The 25,398-nt window shown below is 33.0% G+C and overlaps 1 pseudogene across 1 annotated transcript; it reads right to left on the bottom strand.

The window, feature by feature from the left end:
- Positions 1–18,490: 18,490 nt before the first annotated feature.
- LOC149150834 (serine carboxypeptidase-like 50 pseudogene) lies at positions 18,491–24,361 on the bottom strand (annotated as a pseudogene). The gene is made up of 2 exons (XR_016263047.1): positions 22,605–24,361; positions 18,491–18,527 (listed from the first exon to the last, which is right to left on the bottom strand). The product of XR_016263047.1 is annotated as a serine carboxypeptidase-like 50 pseudogene (transcript).
- Between the last annotated feature and the right edge of the window lie 1,037 nt (positions 24,362–25,398).

The following is a 25,398-nucleotide window of genomic DNA, read 5'->3' as shown; positions in this document are numbered from 1 at the left end:
TAAATGAAATTTCTCATGGATGGCTATTTGGATACCCTTTTCCATAGCTAGAAACTCAGCTAAATTATTACTAATCAAACCACCACTTTGAGCGAAAACACATAAGGATGATGAGCTACAGTCTCTAAAAACACCACCAAATCCTATCGTTCTTGGAATACCCTTTGATGCACCATCAAAATTCAACTTTATGAATCCTCTTGGAGGAGGAGAGTATGCTATATTAGAAGAGGTGTTTTGGATGATTTTCTCCTTACAAGAACTCATCTATTGATTCAATTTCAATCGATGGAGAATCTTAGCCTCATTATTGTTGGCCTTCTAGTCATCATTAGACCAAGAGGTGGCCAGGATGGTTTCCCGAATATTTTGAAGGATAACATCTTTTAGCATATTTGTCCTTTGGCTTTTAGCTCGAAACACATATTCCAAATAATAAAACCTTTAACCAAGATCCATGTTCTATTAACAATAGGGTTCTTAAACATAGAGAAGATCTATTGTATGATTAATTCCATAAAATCATCCCGAATCATAATGACTATATCAAAAATGGAATATAAAAAATACCACACTTAGCAAAGGGGCATTCCACCAATAAATGATCTATCGTTTCTTCATCCAAGTGACAAAGGAAGAAAAGAGATGGCCCCTCAAAACCTTTCTTCGTGATGCAATCCCATGTAAGAATCCTACGCCTTCCCACCAACCAAATAAATAATGAAATTTTCGGCCAATGGTTTCCAGACCAAATCTTTCTCCAGATGACAACTTTGTCCAAACCAGGGTGATCCGCTAAAAAACATATACTTATTTTACTATGAACATCCCACTAGGACGCAGGCCCCAACGCAATATATCACCACCTTGTGAAACTCGTATTTTCCTTTCTAATCATTTTTGTTGGAAACTAATCCACCAAAAATCCATGTGTGAAGTTGGCCAATCTTCCTTCGCATTCCATTGACGCCAAAGGGAAGGAGCTGAGCCAGACTTCCTGAAGTCCTTAACCCTTCGCGTACCCATATTATCTGTAAAAACATTCAAAGCCATGAATTCCTCTCGCTCACCAAGTCTTGGTAACTGTTTCCAGGCATCATCCCAAAATAAAGTTGAGTTCCCTTCTTTAACTTCCCAAAAAGCATGTTTTAGTATAATTTCACGATTATCCTGCGACCATAACCATATACTAGAACTTGTAATATAGGAATCAAATCAGAGCCTTTCTTCTTGTTGAATACAACTTAACATACTTCCTTATCCAGATTTTCTTCCACAATTCATTACCCCCTATTACCCAATGCCGCCAAACTTTTTCTCCAAACGCAGCACTTAGAATAGTTTGGTCTTGTAAATTCAGTCCTCTTGCTAGCTTTGGTTTAATAAGTGTCTCCCGGGCCACTAAGGACCACCCTTTAGCTTTACTTTCTCCCCGCTATAGAAATTCATGCCATTTTGAAGTGAAGTTGCTTCAAACTGCTTTTGGCATAGGCATTACAAACATCTGGTAAACTGACAAAGCTTGAAGGATAGATTTTGTAAGAATCAATCTTCTTGCAAAATTGAGAGCTCGAAACATCCAATTGTTGATCAGATTTTGTAAAATGGCAAAGCCTGAAGGACAAATTACGAATTTTGTAAGAATCAATCTTCCTGCAAAATTGAGAGCTCGAAACATCCAATTGTTGCTTTCATCCTAGGCATTACAGACATCTTGTCAACTGGCAAAGCATGAAGGATGGACCACACTAGTTGGTTCAACTTGTCTTGACGATGAACCACACTAGTTGGTTCAACTTGTCTTGACGATGAACCACACTAGTTGGTTCGAAACGCGTCGACAAATGTCTGTCTACAAGTGATTTTCGCCGAAGTTATTCTTTCAAATATTATGGATCACAGAAGCCTCAATTCAACTATGAAAGATGGATTTTGTAAGAATCAATCTTCCTGCAAAATTGAGAGCTTGAAACATCCAATTATTGATCTTATTTGTGAGTTTCAAAAGATCTTGCCAACACGATATTATTTTCGGATTAATCACTAAAGGAACACCCAAATATTTGGAAGGAAGTGAAGCTCTCTGGCATTCAAGTATAGGGCTAAATGAACCTGAATTGACTCCTTACAATTAAAAAACAAAAGCCTAGTCTTGTCATAGTTAGAAACAGTAGCCTAGTCTTGTCATAGTTAGAAACAGTACCTCAAGCCTCCATGTAGATTGAAAGAAGAGATCGGATCTCCTTTAATTCCTTGAGGGTAGGTTGACCAAAAAAACACATCATCTACAAACTGTTGATGAGTGACAGGGAGATCTTCACCAAATAATATCAAACCTTTGAGGGATCCCATAGAGTAAGATCTGTGAGAAAACCTGCCAAGCCCTTCCATAACCAATATCAACAGAAACAGAGATGAGAAAACCTGCCAAGCCCTTCCATAACCAATATGAACAGAAACAGAGATAATGGATCTCCCTAACGTAATCCACGTGATGAATTAAAAGTAGCAAACTAAGAACCATTAATCAAAATTGAATAAAATGGAATAGAGATAAGAGACCTTATCTAAGAGATCCATTGCCACAAAAAACCAAAGGTGTCAAGAACCTATATCAAGTAATCCCAACTTATCCTATCATATCAAGTTTAATCATCATACTTGGTTTCTTCAGAGTCTTCAGAGAGTGTAGAATCTCATGAACTGTTATGATATTGTCCTTCTACAAAACCAGTTTTTTAGGGAGAGATAAGATCCTTAAGAAGTGGTTTCAAATGATTGAAAATAATTGTAGTGATGACCTTGTATATTACATTACATACAGAAATCGGTCTAAAACCACTTGGGTCTTTAGGTTTTCCGTGTTTAGGGACAAATGAAATGAACGTAGCATTCAGTCTGCCCCAGATTGACTGGTATTTCCGAGATTCCTCAACTATCTCATGGATCTCCTATCCTAAAAATGACCAGCAAGCCTTAAAGAATTATGATGTATATCCATCTAGTCCAGGTGCCTTGTTAACGGGCATGGCCATAATTCTGTCCTCCACTTCTTGGAATGAAATCGGTCTCAGTAAGGCGAAGTTTTTCTCCCTACTAATGAGTTTAGGAATGCAACCCGTTATTTTTTTTTATGGCCACCTATATATTCTAAAAAGGCTACGAGAGAACTTCCTTATTATAATAAATCAGCTCCTCCTCAATCTCTTGATGATCAAGTTTTCTCAAACCATCTCTTCCAATTAAAGAAAATTTTTTATTATTATGCCAACGTTGTATCATTGATTTGTGGAAAAATTTCGAGTTTTTCTCCCTTTTTTGAGCCATTGAAAGCAAGATTTATGTCTCCAAAGAATTTCTTCTTGTTGCCTACATTGCTCTAACTTCGTCAGGTGAACCCTTCTTCCTATACCAACTCAGGGGTTCTTCCTTCCAAAACCATACGTTGTTGTAAACTTGTATATCATGTCTCTGACATTCCAAGAGCTACTTCTCCTAAAAAATGTTTCCAAAATATTTTTTGTTCCATAATTTTATCTTTGCTTTCAATGCTTTGAGTTTCAACTGAAAGGTATACATCTTATTCTTACCTTTCACTACAAGATCCTCCCACCATTCTTTAGTTTTTGCCACAAAATCCAGAGCTTGAAGCCAGAATCCCTCGAAGTGGAAAGGACTATTCTTTGGGCCTTCCTTATGATCTATTTCCAATCTAAAAGGCCAATAATCAAGCCCTAGACAAGGAAGAATAGATGCCTCAAGAAAAACATTTTTTTCCGTTTTTGCCTCTGAAACCAGGAATCGATCCAATCAACTTGCCACCTGGTGTTTGCCTCCCTGTTGATTGTTCCATGTGAAAACACCATTAATAATAGGCACATCTACTAGCTGTAATTTCTCCAAAAAAGCTACAAACAAGTTCGATTTCGAATCTACCTTGCCAATCCCACCTTTTTATCTAGATTTCTAATTAAGCTAAATTCTCCCCATGAATCCAAAGAATCCTACCTTTTTATTCATCCAGATTTCTAATTAAGTTAAATTCTCGCCATAAATCCAAAGAGAATATTTAATTAACCTCTAATAAACTTCTATATCTTCCAGAAATCTTAATTTTTCCCACCACAAATCTTAATTTTTCCCACCACAGGAGTTCCATATACTACAATCACATTGACTGAGTCTTTTGAGCCTAATAATGAAAGCGACCTGTCAAAATTCGATGGCTAGCCATCCAATCATGAAAAACAACTTCCATCGGGTTCCACATAATTGCTAATCCTCCCGAACTCCCTTTAGAATCAAAGGCCCTAACCTCACACCCTTTCCAGCATTGAACACCTATTTCAATTAATTTGTCATCGACACCTTAGTTTCCTGTAAAACTACTAGCACAGGCTTCTCAGCTTTGATCCAGTTCCGCTAATAGCGGTGTTTACCCTTGCTATTTAAGCCACAAATGTTAAGTAATAATATTCATCAAAATTACTATTGATAGGGCGAAAAAAATGTCGATATCGTTATTATGTGTCCCGAATTAATAAGTTCCTCTCCCGAAACGACTTCCTGCCTTTGTGTTTGGGATCTTTAGGCAATTGTTCTTTACCTTTGTCCTTAATTTCTTGCACAGTTCCTGAACCATTTTCCCCAAGTTTTCCCTTATTCTTCTAGTTTATAAATGCCTGGGCGTAAAGCTCCCTTTGAGCATTTGAAAGTTCCCCCAAATCATTCATTTCCCAATCATTAATTAGGGTAACAAGAACAGACTCCTCGTCAGCTAACGTAACCAAATTATCTTTCGTCAAAGTCATAACTTCCTCAATACCTGGTAAATAAATAAAAATTACAAGTTCTGGGTCCTCTGTCTCTTCTTCCGGTATTTTCCTCTTTTGTGCTTGCTTGTGCTCCGAGGAACCCGCCGCTGGTTCAGTCATCATAATGTCATCAAATAATGTGAAATCTTCCTTCATACCCTCTAACACAATAAAGGTGTTCTTGCATTCGAGTTTTCTTCCGGACAGGGATCAAAATTGAACACATCACAGCTCTTCAAATGGTCTTTGGCACGTCAGAGAGAAAATTTTACTAGTGAAAAAAAATTTAAAAATTGATTTTTGTCATTTAAAAAAAAAACTGGAATAATATCTTAAAACTTTTTAAGAAGGGCTGTCAAATTGTCAAATTTTTTTTAAATTTCATTTTTTTTGAAATTAGAATTTTAGGAATGTTGAATTTGTAAATTTATTTTCATGTTAAAACTTAAATCCCATTACAGAAACTCCCATTTCAAAAACAACAATTTCCTTTTGAGTTGTTTTTTCTAATTGTGCATATGATGCAAGTTCTTATTAATTATTATGTCACAATTAGCTTTTGATACCATTACATTTGGCAGTTTCTGAGTTGCTCCCATTTCAAAAACAACAGTTTCTTTTTGAGTTGTTTTTTCTAATTGTGCATATGATGGAAGTTCTTATTAATTATTCTGTCACAATTACCCTTTGATACCATTACATTTGGTAGTTTCAATTGAGAGCGACTAGATGTCAATATGGGCCATGTATTAAGTCTGTAATTTCACTGGGTTGTGTCTGAAGGCTGCCCAAAGAAAGGTTTGACGATGATTTAAGCTGGAGAGAAGCATAGATTCACCATTCAGCAAACGCCTGTTAAGCAAGGTTTAAGCACGATTTATGCTTGGAGAGGAGCGCATTCAACAGGTATTCAACAGGCTTCCTAACATACTGGATTTGATTTGTTTGCGGGTTCTCAATTCGTGGTATGTTTCAATATTAAAAAAGAAGATACCAAAAACATATACACCTTTGTACACTCTTTTGTTGAATCCTAAGCCTGTTTAGAATTTTACTGAATTTTTTCATTCATGCAATAAACTTAAATTTGATTGAGCTACTTGTATATTGGCTTGAACGTTCTGGTCACAAAAATTTCCTACAAAATTAATCCTTATCTGAACTGGAGCATGAATATAGGTCTCATGTTTATCCATTAATGGTAAATGCATCTCATATATTAGTTGTGGCTCATATCAGACCTGCCTTATACACAACATCCATGGGGTTGTTGTTGTTCCACCATTCTCTTGTGAAAACATAAAAAGAAATTTGAAAATAATTTACTGTTGTCAATTGAATTGCTCTTTTTTTTTTATGTTTTTCATTATAGAAGTGCGACCTGAATATGTGCCCTTCTAAATGAAATTAAGACCTGCCCTTCAAATTTGATCGCTGCTTCCGGATTGAATCGTTTTCCCCTGATTATTACATCTTTTAATCGAAACTTTAGTGAACCCGTCATTCATGCTTAACCCAGAACAGAAACATGTTCATAATTAAGAGATTGAAACCGGATCTTACTTTGATATTCAAGATATATGAAAGCTGGTAACAATGGGGATATGTTCATGTAAATACATAGCCGTGCATAAGACATATTCCTTCCTCAGTTGGGTCGATTCAGAAACTTTTACAAATTTCTCGATAGCATTAGCAATTCCCTCCAAAATCTCAGGAATCTAGAAATCCAAGGGCAAAGGATAGAGTCTTACTCGGAATGGAGCTACTATAAACTCTTCTTTGTATAGGTTGAAGCACTCTTCCGAATGACACATACACAAACTAACATTAATAAAGAAATAAGGTCCTCGTTAAAAACCTTTTTCTTATCTTCGAGATTTAAAAAGACTAATGGTTAAAATTCCTTCGGCCCTAATTTCAGCGCCACTTCTCCTTTGGGTTGCCAGGTTTGTTGAATTTATCTCTCGAGCCCTTATTTAGCTAGGCATCATCTTCCCACACACTTACAAGTAAAAGCATGATTTTCCATTCATCTCTAGTGTTCTTCCAAACCATTCAGTGGAATTATAAACCTAGGGTTTTGACTAGCCCTCATTTAGTTGGCCATCTTCCTATAAACTTACAAATAAAAACATGATCTTTCATCCCTCTTTGGTGTTCTTCCAAACTATTCAATAGAATTATAAACATAAGGTTTTGAGTTGCCTTTGGTAAACAGTGCCCTCTTAAACTTTATTGCTATTAAGCCCCCAAAATTGGAAACTCCTTTGAAATTCCACTCCTTCCACTACCTCCAGTGGCCCATTTTCCATCTTTTAAACTAACTAGTTACAGCGTTCTTGAAAGAGAGATGCTCAACCCCTCCAAACAAAACTTCATCTTTAAGACTCATAAATCACTCAAAAATTATAAACCTATAAATACCCTCATAGACCTGATAAGAAAAAAGCCGATTCCATATTTGCAACACTCATGGATGCTCATGGCTTGTTCTTTTTCGTGAACATTGATACATTTATTCAAACACGCAATTATCCGACATGTTTTTTCCAAGCACATGTAATACCAAAATCAAGGTAGACTTCATAGTGGATTTGCATATGACAATGAAACATAACTAAATCTTAGTAGAGGAGGAAATATCAAGAGTTTTAATAGTTGTGGAAAGGCTCTAGATTAGATTTAGATTAGATTCCAGGGTTTGCAACTTAGTTTTAAATGGCATATCATCTTAAAATAGATTGATAAACAAAAAAGTTAATAAATATTAAGAGATTATTTTTCTTATAAATAACAAGCCAAGTAGAATTATTGGGAATAGTATATACATTTTATGGAATTTGCATATAATAATTGTTATTAGAATTTAAGAAAGATTGCACATTTAAAAATTTTGTGTAGTGGGATCTATAAAAAAGTTTACTTAGAATAGAGTTAAAAATAAAGTTTTAATGGGCAATATCGTCATTTTGATGTAGAAAGTTCGACATTGGCAGTTCTATGGCTTTATGGATTGTTTCCCTTAGCTCTATGGCATTTGTGGTTGGTGATGGTGGTGACTCTAATGTGCTCTATGGCATTCATGGTTGGCGATGGTGGTGACTCTGATGTTTTGTTAGCATTGTCTTTGCATTATGCCCTTCTTTGTTAATGTCGATGATATTTTTATGTGTTTTGTATTTTGTTTTATAACCATCCTTAGGCATGTTATCTTCTCTTGTCTATGGCCATCTTTAAGTCAATTCTCCTCATTTATATAATGAAATAAATGTTTTTATTAAAAAAGAAAAAAAAGAGTTTCAACAAGTTTAGAAATGATTCAAGAAATAGACATGGAAATGAAGACAATTTGTAAATCATTTAAAGAAGTTTAAAATAAATTGAAAAATTATGTAGGTGTAATAGAATAGATAGATATTATGAAGGAAGAGAAAAAGTATATTTGTGAATTAGACTACAAAAGAGTTAGATTAAATCTAATAAGGGAGCCAAGTTGTCACCACAATACATGGTACCATTTAAGATGACTAAAAGAATAAGTTACATGATTTTTTTTCTCTTTGTTTTGCATCATTATATTTTAAACTTTCCTCGTGTCTTGATGTGAGCTCGTCTCAGAGGATTAACAGTTGAAAGTTGAATAGAGTTGAATTGATTTGCCTACTAGACCAACAAAATTGATAGCTTTTGCATCATTTGTTCGAATAGGTAAAATTCCAATGGGATAGTTATAGTATTGATTTATTACTTGGGAAAACATGAATAGGATGTGTCCTCAATTATTTATTTTGCAACTTTGAGATAAAGTTTCTTGATGAGAAGATGTATATAAATTTATTTATTTTCATTTAATTTGACTTATATGAAGACATTATGGTTACAGTGTTAACCAATTGATTAACGTATACATCTATGGAAGATATGATATAGACCTTTTATCTAACTTGATGTGATTATTACTTGATTTGTACATACATATTTTTGGGCTTATGTTTTGAAATCTTTCTAAGGGTATAGAATATTGGAAATGAATAGATAGTTATATGATGAAACTATTATGTTATATGATGATATAGACTTTTTATCTAATTTGATGTGATTATTACTTGATTTGTACATACATATTTTTGGGCTTATGTTTTGATATCTTTCTAAGGCTATAGAATATTGGAAATGAATAGATAGTTATATGATGAAACTATTATGTTATATGATGTTACTAATAGTTTTTCATTTGCAACAAGAAAAACCACATATGTAAATATTCAAGATTTAGTCAAATTACGTGGATCGAAGATGGGGTCATGTTATTTACATACATATGACATTGCTTATTGTTTATTCAGGATTATTAAAGATGGGGTCATGTTATTTACATACATATGGCATTGCTTATTGTTTATACAAGATTATTAAATATGTTGATCGAAGATAGGGTCATGTTATTTACATACATATGATATTGCTTATTGTTTATTCATGATTATTAAATACCTCTGATATTGTTTATTGTTTATTCATGATTATTAAATATGTTATTTGATATGTTGTCTCTAAATGAGTATAAAGGCAAGAAAATATGTGTCAAATAAGATTACATATGAGAAAATGGTTTTATAATGAAAATCACAATTTTATCAAGCTTCCAAAAGCATGCCATGTGACATAAGTGCCATTAGGGAGAGGAAGTTTATGTTTCTTATTCTTTCCTACTAACCTTTTTCTTCTTGTGTAATAGGTTGAAAAACATATTTTCTATGCTTTTCCTTATATTACATATGTTTTATCTTATGTATGTTTTGTCTAAAGTTCACATATGTTTTATGTTTTTGTCATGCAACTAAGTTACAATTTCAATACAAGAAACTGTTAAGAGCCACCCACCCAATATATTGTTAATTTTTATTTTTCAATGGCAATTAGTCAATTAAATCTCAATCTCAGCCACACAATATGTTCCCCATCTTTATTTTTCCATGGCCATTAGTCTCATAAATGATGAATGAGTTTGGTTAATTAAATCTCAACCATAATGTAGTCTCTATCACTGAAAAATGATAATACTTATAAGAAATAAGTGAAAATACTTATAGGAAATAAGTGAAAATACTTATAGGAGCATGACACCATTGATATCATGCATTTGCATTTGAAAAGTTACCAAGGTAATATCTTATTAAGCTTCCAAAAGCATGCCAAGTGACATAAGTGCCATTACATAGAGGAAGTTTATGTTGCTTTTTCTTTCCTACTAACCTTCTTCTTCTTGTGTAATAGGTTGAAAAACATATTTTCTATACTTTTCCTTATGTTAAATATGTTTTGTCTAAAGTTCACATTTTATGTTTTTGTCATGAAGTTACAATTTGAATACAATTTAGAGTCACTCAATATAGTGTTAATTTTTATTTTTCAATGGCCGTTAGTCAATTAAATCTCAATCTCAGCCACACAATATGTTGCCCATCTTTATTTTTCCATAGCTATTAGTCTCATAAATGGTGAATGAGTTTGATTAATTAAATCTTAATTTTTATTTTTCAATGGCCATTACTCAATTAAATCTCAATCTCAGCCACACAATATGTTGCCCATCTTTATTTTTCCATGGCCATTAGTCTCATAAATGGTGAATGAGTTTGGTTAATTAAATCTCAACCATGATGTAGTCCCTATCATTGAAAAATGATAATACTTATAAGAAATAAGTGAAAATACTTGAAGAAAATAAGTGAAAGTGAGAGGCATATAGGAGCATGACACCGTTGATATATTTTTCCATGGCCATTAGTCTCATAAATGGTGAATGAGTTTGGTTAATTAAATCTCAACCATGATGTAGTCCCTATCATAGAAAAATGATAATACTTATAAGAAATAAGTGAAACTACTAAATAAGTGAAAGGCATATAGTAGCACGAAGCATATCAGGTATTTGAAAAGTTACCGAGGTAATATCTAGTTTTTAGTACAGTGTAATTAAAGGATTGAGATTTGAAAAGGCATTACTATCTAGCTTTTAGTATAATGTAATTAAAGGATTGACATTTGAAAAGTTACCAGGGTAATATCTAGCTTTTAGTATAGTGTAATTAAAGGATTGATATTTGAAAAGGCATTTGAAAAGTTACTAGGATAATATCTAGCTTTTAGTATAGTGTAATTAAAGGATTGACAACCATATTACCATGAGCATGAAGAGTTGGAGAGACCATGAGTTTGAGGAGTTGGAGATAATATCTAGCTTTTAGTATAGTGTAATTAAAGGATTGACTACCAAGGTAATACCTAGCTTATAATGTAATTAAAAGATTGACATTTGAAAATGCATTTGAAAAGTTACTAAGGTAATATCTAGCTTTTATTATAGTGTAATTAAAGGATTGACAACCTTATTACCATAAGCATGAGGAGTTGGAGAGACCATGAGTTTGAGGAGTTGGAGATAATATCTAGCTTTTACTATAGTGTAATTAAAGGATTGACAACCTTATTACCATGAGAGTTGGAGACCATGAGTTTGAGGAGTTGGAGATAATATCTAACTTTTAGTATAATGTAATTAAAGGATTGACAACCTTATTACCATGAAAAAAAATTGTACAAGAGCAACACATAAATGAGTATATAATATACCATTTTTAATTAAATAATCAATTAAATCTCAATCTCAACCACACAATATGTTGCCCATCTTTAATTTTCCATGGCCATTAGTCTCATAAAATGATAATACTTATTGCCATTAGTCTCATAAAATGATAATACTTATAAGAAATAAGTAAAAATATTTATAGGAAATAAGCCAAAGGCATAAAGGAGCATGACACGTTTAATATCATGCATTTGAAAAGTTACCAAAGTAATATCTAGCTTTTAGTATAGTGTAATTAAAATATTGACCACCTTTTTACCATGAGCATGAGTTGGAGAGACCATCAGCTTGAGGAGTTTGAGAGATATTATATAGCTCTAGGTGTAATGTACTTAAAGACTTGTCAAGGTAATGTTTAGTCTTAATATAGGTATTTATAAAGTTGTACTAAAGACTTGTCATGGTAATGTTTAGTCTTAATATAAGTATTTATAAAGTTGTACTTATCATGTCTAGCTCTAATTACCCATTACCCAAATATTTGAAGCTTTGAATTAATTTGAATTCACTCTTACATCTTAATTTATCCAAATAGCTTTAATTTATCCAGATAGCTTTGAGAGAGACCAGCTGGAGGAGTTGGAGAGATATATCCATATAGCTTTGAGTTAATTTGAATTCACTCTTACGTTTTAATTTATCCAGATAGCTTTGAGAGAGAGATATATATCCATATAGCTTTGAGTTAATTTGAATTCACTCTTACGTTTTAATTTATCCAGATAGCTTTGAGAGAGACCACCGGGAGGAGTTGGAGAGATATTGTATAGCTCTAGGTGTAATGTACTTAAAGACCTGTCAAGGTAATATAAGTACTCAAAAGTTGAACTGATCATCTCTAGCTCTAATTACCCATTACCCAAATATTTGCTTTAATTACCCATTACCCAAATATTTGAAACTTTGAGTTGTACTGATCAACTGATCATCTCTAGCTCTAATTACCCATTACCCAAATATTTGCTTTAATTACCTATTACCCAAATATTTAAAGCTTTGAGTTGTACTGATCATCTCTAGCTCTAATTACCCATTACCCAAATATTTGAAGCTTTGAGTTAATTTGAATTCACTCTTAAGTTTTAATTTATCCATATAGCTTTGAGTTCACTTGAATTCACCTTTAGTATTAACTTTGTTTTAGTTTATGCTTCATATATGCATTTTATTTTAAAATTGAATAGATTTGCTTAATACAATAACTCTAGGTGTAATGTACTACCTATCAAAGTAATATAAGTATTTATAAAGTCGTAAGTAATATAAGTAATATAAGTATTTATAAAGTTGTACTAATCATCTCTAGCTCTAATTACCCATTATCCAAATATTTGAAGCTTTGAGTTAATTTGAATTCACTCTTAAGTTTTACTTAAGTTAATTTGAAATTTGAATTCATTCTTAAGTTTTAATTTATCCATATAGCTTTGAGTTAGTTGAATTCACCCTTAGACCCTTAGTATTGACTTTGTTTTAGTTTATCCTTCATATATGCATTTTATTTTAAAATTCAATAAATTTGCTTAAATATTTTCACTCAAAATAGACATATATCTATTTTCTATTTTGTAAAATGGAAGTAAGATTTTTAATTAAAAATAGAAAAATATAAAAGAAAATGTAAAAAATGAAGTAAAAATAACAGAAAAAAAAGTTTAAATATGATTAATAATCACTATTTTTCATATTAAAAAACAAAAATAAATCTTTAATAAAAAAACAAAAAAATTCTTTAATAAATATCCAATAATAAAAAGTTTAAGTTTGAATAGGATTAATAATCACTATTTTTCATATTTAAAAAAAATATATAAAAAAAATATTTAATAAATATCCAAGAGTAAAAATAAGGAAAAAGTTTTAAAAATAAAAAATAAAAACAAAAAATACACCAAAAAAATCTTTAATAAATATAGACTAAAAAGTTTTAATATGAGTAATAATCACTATTTTTCATATTTAAAAAAATAAAGAAAAAGGTTTAAAAAAAAAATTCGAATATAATTAATAATCACTATTTTTCATATTAAAAAAAAATATATATATTTGATGATGATATTGATAGTTAATGTCTGTTGAGACCAAACATTGGTCTATCGGACCTAAAGAAACAAATTATTTATTTTGATTTAAGATTTTATTTCTATGTTCAAAAAGCTTAGAGAGAAGCCTCCCGAGCTCACTATAATTTTGACATTGTAAAAGGCTAAGAAGGTCAATATCGTAACAAAGATTGTGAAACTGAGATCTAATGTGGTTGTACGCGGGGCACTCTAAGAGGAAGTGGTTTTCATCCTGGATGTTCCGATTCTCACATATATGGCAGATCCTTTCCATCCATGGAGTTTTAAGAACTGCCCAACACCCTCTTTCACCATGGAGCTCATGAGAATTCGTTCTAATCTTTGCTATATTACTTTTTTTCTTTGAGCTAATTAAAATAGAATTATCACATATATGGCGGATCCTTTCCATCCATGGCGTTTTAAGAACTGCCCAACGCCCTCTTTCACCATGGGGCTCATGAGAATTCGTACTAATCTTTGCTATATTACTTTTCTTCTTTGAGCTAGCTAAAATAGAGAGATACTTTTGATCTTCTAGGGTGGGGTTGATGACCTTCTTATAATGACTTAATTTTCTTTTAGCCGTTAAATCTTTCTCACACCACATTTTTCTTTGAACTTAGAAGTAACAATATTTTTAATGTTATTTATGTTTTGCAATGCATCATTCTCTTTGATTTCCCAACAGTTTAACCAGGTCATTGTGTCTTTATGCCACCCCCGTTTGAGCCTTCGGTGGTTTTGGATGGAATTTAAAACTAGCTTAGAAAGTTTATGATCCTCTATGTTATTGAGTTTGTGCTTGTATAGCAGAAACCTAATCATAAGTTTTAAGAACTGCCCAACACCCTCTTTCACCATGGAGCTCATGAGAATTTGTTCTAATCTTTGCTATATTACTTTTTTTCTTTGAGCTAATTAAAATAGAATTCTCACATATATGGCGGATCCTTTCCATCCATGGCGTTTTAAGCACTGCCAAACGCCCTCTTTCACCATGGGGCTCATGAGAATTCGTACTAATCTTTGCTATATTACTTTTCTTCTTTGAGCTAGCTAAAATAGAGAGATACTTTTGATCTTCTAGGGTGGGGTTGATGACCTTCTTATAATAACTTAATTTTCTTTTAGCCATTAAATCTTTCTCACACCACATTTTTCTTTGAACTTAGAAGTAACAATATTTTTAATGTTATTTATGTTTTGCAATGCATCATTCTCTTTGATTTCCCAACAGTTTAACCAGGTCGTTGTGTCTTTATGCCACCCCGTTTGAGCCTTAGGTGGTTTTGGATGGAATTTAAAACTAGCTTAGGAAGTTTATGATCCTCTATGTTATTGAGTTTGTGCTTGTATAGCAGAAACCTAATCATAGCTAGGCTCTCAATAGGGGAAATCTCTGCTTCTATAGGAGAATAGGAAAAGGAGTAAAAATAAAAAAAGTTTTAAAAATAAAAAATAAAATAAAATAAAAATCTAATAGTAAAAAGTAGAATACATAAATGAGTTATATAATATACATTTTTAATTAAATAATTATCATTTTATAAATGAAAAAAAATAAAAATAAAAAAACAAATATCCCATGAGTAAAATTAAGAAAAAAGTCTTAAAAATAAAAAATCTAATGGTAAAAATAAGAAAAAATGTATCAAAAAATATTTGTCAAAACCTTCATATAAATGAGTATGAGTATATACTAGCAATTGCACCAAATGTTGCAAAGGAAATGCAACCTATGGAATAAGAGTAGGAAATGCAACATATGGAATATGATTATATAGATAAAGAGATGTGATATATTATGCAATCTAGATGTTGCCTAGTTTAGAACTATTTCCTTTGCAATATAAATTACTATCTCTAAAAACAATAATGTTGCCTAGTTTAGAACTATTTACTTTGCAATATAAATTACTACCTCTAAAATCTAGATGTTGCCTAGTTTAAAACTATTTCCTTTGCAATATAAATTACTATCTCTAAAAACAATAATGTTGCCTAGTTTAGAACTATTTCCTTTGCAATATAAATTACTCTCTAAAAACAATAATGTTGCCTAGTTTAGAACTATTTACTTTGCAATATAAATTACTACCTCTAAAAATAATAATGCAAAAAATAATAATGTTCCTTTGCAGTATAAATTACTACCTCTAAAAACAATAATGTTGCCTACTTTAGAACTATTTCCTTTGCAATATAAATTACTACCTCTAAAAACAAGGAATGAAATAGAATAAGAGTAGAGATAAAGAGAGATGTGATATATTATGCAATCTAGATGTTGCCTACTTTAGAACTATTTCCTTTGCAATATAAATTACTACCTCTAAAAACAAGAAATGAAATCATTTTAGTTTAGAACTATTTCCTTTGCAACATAAATTACTACCAACAGGGAATGAAATAGCAGTAGCATATGAAATAAGGGAATAGATAAAGAAAGATGTGATATATTATGCAATCTAGATGTTGCCTAGTTTAGAACTATTTCCTTTGCAATATAAATTACTACCAACACGGAATGAAATAGTCCTAGCATATGAAATATATGCAATATAAGGGAATAGATAAAGAAAGATGTGAAATATCATGCAATCTAGATGTTGCTTAGTTTAGAACTATTTCCTTTGCAATATAAATTACTACCTCTAAAAACAAGGAATGAAATAATTTAAATTTAAATTTACAATAGATTTAATTTAACTTGAGAAATATCTATTCTTCTAACAAAAAACACATGATACCAGATGTTTTGTGACCTACTTAAAGGCCAATGTGGCTGGACATTGAATAATTGATCTAGTAATGGAGCCATTACCAATTGTAATTAAGAATGTTCTGAATAGGCCCCAATGTTGCAACGGCAACATCCTGCAGGTAAAAAATTGTAGTTAAGAATGTTCTGAATAGGCCCCAATGTTGCCGAAAATGTAGTTAAGAATGTTCTGAATAGGCCCCAATGTTGCCGAAAATGTAGTTAAGAATGTTCTGAATAGGCCCCAATGTTGCAACGGCAACATCCTGCAGGTGAAAAAAAATAAACGCGTGAAATGTAAATCCTTAATCCTCAAAAAATAGATGGCTGCCTCTTCATGGACAATATGCAAGATCCATATAACTTTCCCTTTCAAAATTGTAATCTGTTGTAATCTATTCTAGCAAAATTATTGTAATCTATTCTAGCAAACAATTTTGAGCTTGGGATTCTCTTACCATAAGTAAGAAACAACCTTATCTGTTTGAAAAATGAGAACTAAAAATGTTGACAGGAGTAATTTTTGTGACATTTGCAAAGTTCAATACATAATTAAAAAGGAGTAATTTTTGTGACATTTGCAAAGTTCAATACATAATTAAAAACAAGTTATAGAAAAATAAATAGTAAATAGAAATAGTAAATTAAAATTAAATTATTTAAAAATATCAAAAATATCTCAAACTGGTTGATGTAAGAAAAAAGGGCCCAAAGAAAATTAATGTCTCCCTACAAGAAGAACTTTAAAAAAATTAAAAGTAAAAAAATAAACTGGTTGAGGTAAGAATGTAAAAAATAAACTGGTTGAGGTAAGAAAAAAAGGCCCAAAGAGAATTAATGTCTCTCTATAGGTAAAAAGAAAGGCCCAAAGAAAATTAATGTCTCCATACAAGAAAAACTTTTAAAAAATAAAGCTATAATGTAATTTTTCCATAACAACTACAACCAGAAAAAGAAGAAAAGTCCGATATACTTATGCATAATCAAATAAATATCAAAAATAAAATTATTGAAATATTACTAATATATAATTATAAAGAGAAAAAGAAATCCAATAGAATTGATATTTCTATCAAATTACAAGTCTTTGATATTTCATCCAATTATAAGTCTTTACACTGAGTTTGCATGAAGAAAAATTTGTCCTCTAAACTGTCCCATCCTAATTCACGAAGAAAAATTTGCCCTCTAAACTGTTCAATCCTAATTCTCCTTTTTGCCCTCTAAACTGTTCAATCCTAATTCTCTTTATGTGTGAGTTTATCCTAATTCTCCTTTTTGCCCTCTAAACTGTTCAATCCTAATTCTCTTTATTTGTGAGTTTGCATAAGAAAAATTTGTCCTCTAAATTGTCCAATCCTAATTCATGAAGAAAAATTTGCCCTCTAAACTGTTCAATCTTAATTCTCCTTTTTGCCCTCTAAACTGTTCAATCCTATTCTCTTTTTGCCCTCTAAGCTGTTCAATCCTAATTCTCTTTATGTGTGTGAGGGATGAACTTCCTATTTATGTGTGAGGGATGAACTTCCTATTGTATGGAGCGAGCCTTCAAATAAACTAGTTTGAAGGCAGAAAAATTTGTCCTCTAAACTGTTCTATCCTAATTCTCTAAACTGTGTGTGGGGATGAACATCCATCGTAATTCTCTTTATGTGTGTGAGGGATGAACCTTCAAATAGACAAATAAATAAATATATGTCAAATAAACAAATAAATATATGCCTTCAAATAAACAAATAAATAAATATATGTCAAATAAACAAATAAATATATGCCTCCAAATAAACAAATAAATATATGCCAAATAAACAAATAAATATATGTTTACGGAAGTAAATTTTGTGACAAACCTATATATTGAATTTTGAGAGCAAGGTTCTACACAAGCCTTCTTAGACAAAGCGTAAGAGATACATTTCCATGTTTATAATCATCTTTTCCTTCTTATCCTATAGTTCCGCAACACCATGCTGGTGCCAAGTGACTCATATTTTTTCATTCTGGAGGTTTAAGATTAAACTACTCACTCATTAAGCTACTAACTCATTCAGAAGGCTCATTAAGAAGGTTGAGAAAGGTAGAGGGAAGAGATTTGCCTACTATATTATACATTTAAGACCTCTGCTACCGTTGCTTTTCCTGCTTGCTATCGATCTAACAGAAGGTATGCTTGCTTTTATTCTAGTGGCTATGCTGCTGATCTCTAACTGCTCGTGCTATAAGCTATGCTGCGTATGAAAAAACAATAATATGGTTATTGCAAAGATTCAATCTAACAGAAGGTATGCTTGCTTTGATTCTAGTGGCTGTGCTGCTGGATCTCTAACTTCTCATGCTATAAGCTATGCTGCGTATGAAAAAAACAATAATATGGTTATTGCAAATATAAGCTATGCTGGTATGAAAAAAACAATAATATGGTTATGGTAAAGATTAGTTCGTCCTCAAATCTTCAGACAACAGTAGCAAATATTATACCATGAACTGACCTTATAAATCTCAAACAACAGAAGCTCTCAAACAACAGAAGCAAATATTATAGCAGGATAAACCCCACAATGTTGCTCAAGAAACCACTCACTGTAGTCCCACTTGTTATTTCTGTAGCGAAATAGTTAAAACATATATTGAATTTTGAAGGCAAAGTTCTACACAAGCCTTCTGAGACAAACCGTAAGAGATACAAACGAAAACAAACCGTAAGAGATATAAACGAAAACAAACCCTGATGAGGATGTGTCAGATTCTTATAAATTCTTCTGTAAGTAAGAGAAACATAGAATTAAGGGAAAACGAAAACAAACCCTGATGAGGAGTTAATCACCTGTTCAATATTTTAAGTAAGAGAAACATAGAATTAAGGGAAAACGAAAACAAACCCTGATGAGGAGTTAATCACCTGTTCAATATTTTAAAAGAGTGAAGGATAACCCGGAAAGGCTCGGGTCTCTCGTAGAATCCCATAGCCCTAGACTCCACTCACACAGTTAACCAAGGTCCAAGCATACCTGAACCTCCTCTTCAAAAAACAGTGGAAACCTCGAAGAAATTAAAAAGCCTGAGGAGCTGGTTCCAAGCACGGCTAAATCGCCTGTTGAAGTCGGTGGTGATCTGACGGAGGAGCTAATTCAGCTGAATTTATTGTTGAAGAAAAAGAACCCGGACGGTTGAAGAAGTTGAAAAGCAGAGGAATACGCAGTCGGTTTACGATTAAGTAGGAGTAGCAGTGGTGATCTAATGCCCAATTTTTAATTGTCTAACATCTCATCAAACGCTGCAAAACTGTACAAGGTGGCAGCTAGGTGAGAGTTCATTTCAAAGAGAAAGCTTATTTACGATTAAGTAGGAGTAGCAGTGGTGATCTAATGCCCAATTTTTAATTGTCTAACATCTCATCAAACGCTGCAAAACTGTACAAGGTGGCAGCTAGGTGAGAGTTCATTTCAAAGAGAAAGCTTACGGCCTAATTCCGGAGTAAATATACAATTTTTAATTAAATAATTAGCCTTTTATATAAAATGGATAAATATTTGTGTAGGGAGCTACACATAAATGAGTATATATACAATTTTTAATTAAATAATTAGCATTTTATATAAAATGGATAAACAGCTAGATCTTCAAAAACTATATAAGAAAGAAAGAAGTATTGAGCTAAACCTGGATATTTGGATTAAGGGTTTAACTTTGTAGTTTAAAACCTAATTGACTTTTAACTGACTTTGTAGTTTAAAGACCCATCTTGATTACTAGAGCCTAATTGACCTTTGACTGATTTTGTAGTTTAAAGACTTATCTTGATATTGATAATTGAGGCAACTTCGTTAATAAAGACCTCGAAATATGGAATATTACACATAAAAATAGTGATATCGAAATAAAATTATAAATATATAATATCTTTAAAAAAGATATCCTCCAGAACTTATCTATCACAATGCATAAAACATCTCCCATAATAGATGATTTAATCTTATCTATCACAATGCATAAAACATCTTCCTTAACTGATGATTTAATCATGTTGAAGTGGACAGTAATTCTATGCCTGTCGGGCCAAAAATATTGCTCCTGGAAAGCTTTTGTGAAATTGCAGAGATGGAAGAATTTTGCATTACCCACACCATTGGATGGGTTGGCAACATTAAAAATCTCAGCATAACTCGTTTAAAAAAGTAGAGTGTGTAATCTAACTGGATTAAAGAACATAATTTATTCTAACAAATTGAACTAGTGCTTCTAGCTCTTGTCCTTGAGGTAAACTTTAAAAATGGAGGGTTAATTAAAAATATGAGAATCAACCAGTGATAGCCCTTCCACTATCTAGATCATTAATTACTTTTGAATGTTTAGAATATGGTCACAAGAGGCTACTGCTCTCCTGACTTCAACTGAAAATAATGCTATTTATCACAGTTCCTTTGTTTAAACTAAATTAATCATAAAATCACATATAACATAATTAATAACACTTTCCAATCACAAATGTAGGTAATAAGAAATTCTCTTAGGCGAAGAAGAAAAGCTAACCAAAAAAAACTGGGCACTGCATCCTCTGAAAATTTCAACATACTACAGAACATCTACTTGCTTTAAGTTTCAGTTGCTATAAGTTTCAGGTCCCAGCGTTACCAGAAGTTTCTGATTTTTCCATCTAGCATAACTAAATAAGCAGCAAGACATTTTGTAAAAAGTGCATGATTCTTAAGAGTTCTCATAGAAACACCGAATGATTTCCTACAGCAAGAAAGCTCAAGTTATGATAAAGTCAAGTTAAGCCAATAGAATTGTATATTTTACAGCCAATCTGCCAACACTCGTTGGCCTTCTCAGTTACTACCAGTATTTCAGCATTTGCAAACAATTTTTGTCAACCCTATTTGCAAACCTACACATCTGATACCCTCGATTTTAATAAACAATATTGCAGCATTTTAAAAGCAAGATTAAATTGTAGAGGAAGCCATATCATGTGGAGCCAAACAAAGGGATAACGATTCAAAAGAAACTCATGATAACTGCGTTAACAAAATCTAGCATTTCAGCATTTCAGGACACCAGCTTTCATGCCCAAATTAGTATCTAACAACTTATTTATATCTAGCATTTCAGGACACCAGCTTTCAGGCGCAAATTAGTATCTAACAACTTCATGCCCAAATTAGTATCTAACAACTTATTTATATTAGATATCATTTTCCCAAATTAGTATCTAACAACTTCATGCCCAAATTAGTATCTACCAACTTATCTATATTAAATATCATTTTATTTATATTAGATATCATTTCCCAAATTAGTATCTAACAACTTCATGCCCAAATTAATATCTACCAACTTATCTATATTAGATATCATTTTTTGGGATTCACATTTTTTTGGGATTCAACTGTGTTAAGTTATTCACCTATGACCATTTCCATGAGAAGTACGACCATTTCCATGAGAAGTAGTTCCGAGAGATAATCGTAACTGACTTATCAACTTGAGAGTCGTAAGTGACTTATCAACTTGAGAGTCGTAAGTGACTTATCACCTGATATCTATTATCGACTAAGTGATAAGTGGAGATAAGTGGACTATTCGAAACTCATGAGAAATTAGTTAGTTAGGACTACCTTTCATGGTTCCAGGGTCATAGATGAATGATAGTTCTGAGAAATAGTAGTAACTGACTTATCACCTGATGTCGATATCAGGTGATACCTCATATTGAAGTGAGTGATAAGTGGACTATTCAAAACTCATGAGAAATCATGAGAAATTATATCAACTGAGTGATAAGTGGACTATTCAAAACTCATGAGAAATTAGTTAGTTAGGACTACCTCTCATGGTTCCATGGTCATAGATGAATGATAAATGAATGACATAGATGAAAGACTTTGATGAATGATAAATGAATGACATAAATGGAATGATAAATGAATGACATAGATGAAAGACTTTGATGAATGATAAATGAATGACATAGATGGAATGATAAATGAATGACCTAGATGGAAGACTTTGAAAGACTTACTTAACAACATAGATGTTAGTTAGTTAGGACTAACTCTCGTGGTTCCATGGTCATAGATGAATGATAAATGGTCATAGATGAATGATAAATGAATGACATAGATGAAAGACTTTGAAAGACTTACTTAACAACATAGATGGATGACTTAGATGAATGACTCAACGCAAATGATATGTAATATAATAATGCACTGCGAAAACCCTCACTACTTAACTTATTTAACTTATTTTGTAAGTGCAAATTAACTTATTTTGTACGGAAAATAAGGGCTGTGCATCTTAACTTATTTTGTAAGTGCAAATAAGTGCTGTGCATCTTAGGGTGGAGATAAGACACTCAATTCTTGACTTCCGATTTTTTCAAAATACAGTTTAAAACCTGGCCGTGTCAAAGTTGCACTACTCAGAAAACCTGCAACTAGATAGCTGGTCTGCAATCCATTTCTCAACCATCTTCTGAGAATGAAGTCCTTGATCAGCTGAAACCTCATGACCAGCTCCTAGCAACACAACATGTGTCAGGTTTTTATAAGACCTCCAATGCCCAGCAACCTTATCGTTCACAACCCATATACTCCTTCCTGTGTTAAAAAACTCATTGGTTCCATACCAATTCATTGTTCTCATCCATTCTGTATTGCTGACAACTCCATCTTGGATATCATAATGGCCCTGATACAGCAAAACAGGAACCTCTTCCAGTACCTTCTCCACCTTCCATTTCACACTCTTCATTATATCATTTGCCATAATTCTGTGGACCCTGGGATTACAGGGTACCCACTCCACACCCTGTTCGGCATTCAGTGCCCCCTTCACTGATCTCTGGTTCAAGAAAGGTGCAAGGAAGTCCTTTCCATCAGGAGAGAAGTGGTAAGGAACACTCCTCCTCACATCCAAAGGAGTTGCAATACCACTCGCATTCTGAATCCAGTCCAACAAATATTTCCTAGCCTTGTAGGCCTCAAACCACTCTTGTTTATGCATGAATTCCAAAACCCGTTCTGCCATTTCCTCCGCATGGGTTTTCTGGTTTCTGTCAATCAGCCCAAAATGGTATGCAACACTGGCATAGGTTTGCACTTGAATTTCTGGGTCTGTCAGCCCATTTCCAATCAGAAGCCCACCAAGACGGAATGGAAGTTTTGAGCCACCATAACCGAATGAACCCAATTATGCATTCTCCATTGAATTATTTTTAGATTTCATTAAAATACAATGACCCAAAGCAGGAACATACTTACCTGCATAGCTCTCACCCGCCACAAACAAAAGGCGGTTACTGAATTCTGGAACTAAGCTGTAAAACTCCTCCAAAGCGGTATAGAGATGCTCTGCAACCTGGTTATGGTCGGTAGGGATGTCCTCGTCCTTCTCTGCTATGTTGTAGCCTGAACCCACTGGACTATCAATGAATAAAACACCGAATTTACGGTTCCATGGTGAGTCATTTTGATAGAGTTTGAGGTCTGACGAGATTCTCCAGGGCCCCAATTCGTAGAAATTACCATTCATGCTTGAGCAGCCTGGGCCCCCTTGCAGCCATAGAATTATGGGTGTCTCTGCAATGGGCATATTTGGCTCTATTGCCTCATAAAATGAGTAGAACAATCTTGCTTCGGAGGATGCCTTCACATTTAAATACCCAGATCTCCATGGCAATGCTTCCTCTGGAAACACAAGCTGGTTGTCCTCTGGTTCTTTAAATACTGTTCCTGGAGGTAAAGGTCCGTTCGCAGAATCCATCGTCATCGCTAACATCAGTATCCTCAGCATTGAAATCACCTGCGCGATTGCGATGGATATTGGCATGTTTGTTCAGCCCGAGTCCGTCCCCCTTTCTCGGTGCTTTACAGAGGACAGCAGTAGGCCGAGCGAGGAAGTGCTTGTCGCATTGGAGGTATTGACACGTCTTAACTACTCTGTCTTGCAGGTTGCCACGAAAGGGTTGGAATGTATTTTAATCACTCTAGGCATTTCCCCTGCGCCAGCTAACAGATTGTATCGAAACGTTTTGGTTTCAATGCTAACAGTCTTAAAATGCTTCCCCTGCTAAAACGATTCAATCTCCCAAGGTTGAATATCTTTGAAGGCTGTATTTCGGCATTATTTTGGCGTTTGGAATTTAACGATAAAAATTCTCACTAAATGCATGAATCAATGAACCAATTAGACACTAGGAGCCAAAGGGATGCAAGACAATGAAATATTTAAACAAAGTTGTGTGGATGATTTGGGCATCATTAATTTTGAAGGTCATTATGTGTTACATGTTTTCATTATTACTCAAATCCTCTTGACATTTTGACTAGGTCATTATGTGTTACATGTTTTCATTATTAGTCAAATCCTCTTGACATTTTGACTCTCACATTGAGTTTGACTAATGAATTTCATTCTGAGTAATGATGTGGTTTACTATTTTGTCACTTGCTCATTGCCTTGCCACTTGGTCTGGTCATTTTGTAGGGTCACCACCTCACCATCCTTGATTTTTCAAAACACTACCAGCACCAAAAGCACACTTTGAAGCATCCATTGAAGGACCAACTTCTCTTTGCTCAAAACCAAGAGAGAACACTTTGAAGCATCCATTGAAGGACCAACTTCTCTTTGCTCAAAACCAAGAGAGAAAAGGGTGTTTGGTGAACTCTGGTTGGTGTCGGTCCGCTATCCCTTTTCTCAAGCAGGTACGACTTAGGACCAGAACATACTTTGCCTATTTAACGGAAGCCAATTGATTCCCAATTTATTACAATGCTTTTCTTTGTACATGTCATTGGAGAACTCTGAAGTTTTCAATCTCATTAGTGGTCACTCTAATCAAGCAAAGAAATGTACTTTATTAGGATATTTTATGGTGTTTAATAGATACATTTTGTTTAATTAATCTGGGTCAATATTTTTATATATTAAAAGAATTGTATGAGAGTAAGATAATTATATTACACCGGATTGTAAATATTTTGATTTTATGTAAAAAAATTCTAGAAAACATGATTTTTTTGGCCTAGCCGTTATTTGTTGATTTAACCAATATTGTGGTGGTATCTTAATTTCATCCATATTTACCAATTT

Source organism: Pinus tabuliformis, chromosome 9, assembly GCF_031772625.1.
Source record: "Pinus tabuliformis cultivar Carrire ecotype Pingquan chromosome 9, CPIR1, whole genome shotgun sequence".
Lineage (NCBI taxonomy): Eukaryota > Viridiplantae > Streptophyta > Pinopsida > Pinales > Pinaceae > Pinus > Pinus tabuliformis.
The sequence above is the reverse complement of the archived record's forward strand: the minus strand, read 5'-3'. Positions and strand labels throughout refer to the sequence as shown.